The sequence below is a fragment of the Camelina sativa genome, chromosome 4, assembly GCF_000633955.1.
Source record: "Camelina sativa cultivar DH55 chromosome 4, Cs, whole genome shotgun sequence".
Taxonomy (NCBI): Eukaryota; Viridiplantae; Streptophyta; class Magnoliopsida; order Brassicales; family Brassicaceae; genus Camelina; species Camelina sativa.
The window spans coordinates 5,732,534-5,737,306 of record NC_025688.1 but is presented as its reverse complement, the minus strand read 5'-3'; positions in this window follow the sequence as shown (position 1 = coordinate 5,737,306).

Here is a 4,773-nt window from a genome sequence, read left to right as displayed (position 1 = left end):
TATTTTTGCAAATTGAATAAGCCACATCATATTTACTTGTTTTACAATTACTTGATGGACGCATGCACTTTGTGTGCTACTGGAATTATGCAGAAACGGAAACAAAGGAATTTTGGGGGAGGTGTTGGATATATGATAGAGTTTTCATCACTAGAAATCCTTCTAACATGTTTAGAGAATATTAAAAACAAAACTCAGATGGAGATTGTAGAGATAGTATTAGTAATAGGCCTAACTCAACACCCAAAAGTTAGCTCAAAAGAGGAGGTTTACCTCACACTATATATATTGTCCAAGGACTTAATTTTCTTTCGATATGGGATTCTAACACACCCCCTCACACTCAGGATTGGACATTTGTAGCGTGAAGTTTTTGGGACTAGACATCCACGGGTGGTAGCCCACTTTCGAAAAGTTTGAACCTCGGCTTTGATACCATATTAGTAAACATGGGGTCCAACTCAAAACCAATTGGCAATGAGTGGAGGGATCCATGTACTATTTATATTGCCCCACAAATCATCTCTCTCGATGTGGGATATATTCTAATACACCCTCCTCACGCTCAGGATTGGACATCTGTAGCGTGAAGTTTGTGGGACTGGATATCCACGGGTGACCCCACAATCGAGAGAAATTTTAATCCACAACAAGACATGTCACTTATATGGGCCACATAAGTGGGAAACCATTTTTGTGAGAATTTGCTTGTTGGGCCTAACCATGGGCTCTTATACCATATTAGTAAACATGAGGTCCAACTCAAAACCAATTAGCAATGAGTGGAGGGATCCATGTATTATTTATAGGAGGTGTGTTAGAGTCCCACATCGGAAGAAAATTAAGTCCTTGGACAATATATATAGTGTGAGGCAAACCTCCTCCATTGAGCTAGCTTTTGGGTGTTGAGTTAGGCCCATTACTAATATGGTGTCAGAGCAGAAAACTCTTGTGACCTAATTTCTTTTCTATCCGCCGCCGTTGCTTGGCTTCAGCAACCGCTGCCTTCGTTCTAAAATCATTAACTTAGCCACCGCTGTTGCAATAGCCGGTGTTGCTTCCACTATCTTCTACTATCGGTTTTCTATTAAACCTAACCGCTGCTGCCGTTGTTTTCGGTGACCGTGAAAACCACCGCCGCTGCCTTTACTTCTACTTTGCCGCCGCTTCACAAGCCGCCGCACATCTATCTACTACCGTTTCTACAAGCCGTTGTTGCTTCATCAAGAAAAAGCGCAACTACTTGATCTACTGCCGCCTAACAAGTCGTCGCTGCAACGTTGGTTTGTACGGAATTGTTTGTGATGCACACGTTAGTGCATGGCTCTCTATCTTAAAAAAAAAAAAAAAGAAAATCAAAGATTAGCTACGCTTCTTTGTGGCTGTGAAGATTTGACTTGAAGACTTGGTTCTCAAGTAATTCATCATCAACTTTGACATATGTTCTACTTCTACAATTCTACTAGTGTTTTGGTGAACCAAACACATGTAATTTTATTCTACTACCATGCCGCTGCTGTACAAGCCGCCGCACTTCTACAAAACTACCGCTGCTATATTTTTCAACACCGGTCGCTCCTGTTCATTCACAAGTTGCTGCCAATACTACAAACTTTTCTAATCTTACTTGTCCAATCTTATTCGTTTACCAGTGTTACCACGTATGAGCTTGCGGGAGGGTATCAAGAGAAGCAGAGATCTACCAAAATCAACGGTTAAGATCTTAGAAGGATCTATAAAATATACATTATAAATATTTGCATATATCTCTTATGTATTATTTACATTAGTATATATCTTAGAATAGGAAACTTAGCCTTATCATATATTTACCATTATGTATAAATACTCATATTATTTGAATGAATAAACCAAGCCTTTCTAAATTATATCAGATAGAGAGCCAACAAAGATTTTGATTGATCAGCTCAATTTTAAATTCTTTTTTAAAAGGTAGAAAGAATTACAAATAATAAAACATAAGATATCTCCTTTCCTAATTATATTTTCGATATAGTGTATATATAATTAAAATGTTGACTTTTAGTGGAATTTGGTTGAAAAGTCGCTTGTAATTTTAAATCTGAAGTTCATCGAGTAGAGAGTTTTACGAATTTGGAATGGGACTTTCTTTTGGCCTGAATCAAAAATCGAACATAGAAGCATGACATGATTATATNAAAAAAAAAAAAAAAAAAATGACATGATTATATACAGAACTATATTGATAGTTTGATTTTAATGTACTATAAAACTAAACTAATAAAGATAGTGTGAGAGACACTTGGACTTTATAATTCCACAATGCATAAAAATTTGGACTTATGTTTGGTGGGGATGAGCCACGTCCGTGCAATAGAATCCACCCGATGTGCAGGTTTAGAGTTATTAAAATAAAATTAAATTTAACAAAAAATATAATGTAAATATTTTTAACAAGTAAAAACTATCTATAAAAGTAAATAGATACATCGAGGTGTCTAATGTGATATCTGGTGTAAAAAGTGCGACTCTCCGTAGACTATTAATCATGTATTCTTTGAATGTCCTCGCTCGTGTAAAGTTTGGAATTTATCTCTGACTCTGGTATCGTCAGAGGGTTTTCTATATGAGTCGGTGTACTCAAATTTGGATTTTTTTTTTATTTCTGGAGGGGTGCCTCTCAACAGGGTGATCCTGATCAGCTTAATTACCATGGATTTTATGGGCAATCTGGAAGGCCATAAATAAAAGAGTTTTTCTAAGGTTTAGGGATCGAGGCGACTGATATAATTGCTCAGGCTTTGGGCGATAAGTTATCCTGAGAAGAGGCGCTCTCTTTTACGGCGGTCATGTCAGCTCCATCTCCGTCTTCGGATGTCCATGTTTATTCACCTGGTTGTCAGATTGATAATTCTTGGAAAGCAACCAATGTGCATTCAGGATTGGGCTGTTGGTGTTGCGCTGGAGAGGAGCGAATCTTGTTTTTGGGGGCCAAGTGTCTAAGACGGAGCCTCTCCCCCTACCTTTGGAGTTAGAAGCGTTGTTGTGGGCCATAGAGCGGGTATGTGCTGCAGGGATCGCTTGTCAACATTTCGAGACTGATTTTGCTGAGTTACTCACTATGCTGCAGTATCCTAAAGATTGGCCGTCCTTCTCCAACCTGCTCGATGAGTTTAACTCGTTGGAGCCCTTCCCACTATTCTCCATCTCTTGGATCCCGCGTGCGTCAAATACTAAGGCAGATTGTCTTGCTTGTGCTTTGTGTTCTCTTATCTCTGAAGTTTCTTTTGTAAATCCCTTCCCTCCACCTTGGACAACTAACCGAGGAATTTACTTTTAATTTATTGTTTGGTTGAAAAAAAAAAGTAAATAGATACACTTTTAGTTAAAAAAAATAGTTGTAGATGAGTTTAAAGTCAAAATAAAATTAAAATTTAACAATGAATATATATTTAATTATTTTCGTAAGTAAAAACAATGTATAAAAGTAAAGAAATAATTTTTTAGTTATAGAAAATAGTTTTTTTTTTTGCTATAATACATTAATGTATATTCATTTAAAAATCTACTATCTATATTACCACTAAAAGTGTATTTCTAGACATAAATATATTTTACTGTTAAAATATACTCTTTAGTCTTTACTACTCCCAAAAAATTGTCTTTATGAACACATTAAATAACCTAATATATGTCTCTTCACTTTAACATTTTTATAGTTACAAAAACATGTATGCTAATCTTACATCGTATATATTATAATAACAGTCTTTTTGAATAAATTATTTGATTGGTCAAAAAATATGAGACGATTTTTTTTTTTTTTCTTCAACAATCTTTTTCTTATGTAAAGGGGAGTATTTACATTTTTTTAGAAACAGTAATTAATTGTATAATTTTCACAAATCATTTTTTATCTTATATAAAAAAATAATCATTTTTCTTGTAAAGTTAGCAACTTAAAACAAAAATAAGTAAACCATACTATAATTTCAAATATTATGACATATATATATATATATAATTTCCTTATAATGATCTTTTCTAAATTTTAAAGCTGTTAATATTTTTAAAACTGTTAAAAACAAAACTTTTGTTTTACATTTGGAAGTTTACAAAGGTTTTTTTTTTAAAAGATATAAAATTAGGTTTTCTTTTCTCTATTTTACTTTTATATAAAACCTTTTTGTGGTAGGTTTTGAATTTTTACATTTTTATTTTTAAAATTTTAATAAATTTAATGACACATTTAAAACTTTTTTTATGGTAGGTTTTGAATTTTAACATTTTTATTTTTTTAAATTTTAATAAATTTAGAATTGACATGTGTCAATATCTGAATGATATAGTTGACATATGTCACGATCTTGTTAATGAGTAACTTTGACATTAAACTTTATATAATAAGATATGTAAATTTACGTGATTATTAATTTATGATATTATTGGGATCATATTTTACATGAAAAATTCAGAAAAATATTATTTTATTATCTTATCGAATTTTGCTATTTTTTACACTGGTCCGACTTGGGACTAACAAAATTTATTAATTTATAATGTTTATTAGTTATAGATGTTTTACTGTATTACCAATTTTTCAAAGATATCATATAATGTTCTCTAGAGTACAGCTACGCTTGTTACTATTTATCCCAGACGTGCGACTGAATAATATTGGTGTAAACTTAGTGAAACCACATAATGACGACATTCGAACAAAATCAAATCTTAACAGTTGGTAATGAAAAAGATATGGATGACAGAAAAGAGAATAGAAGACTTTCAAAT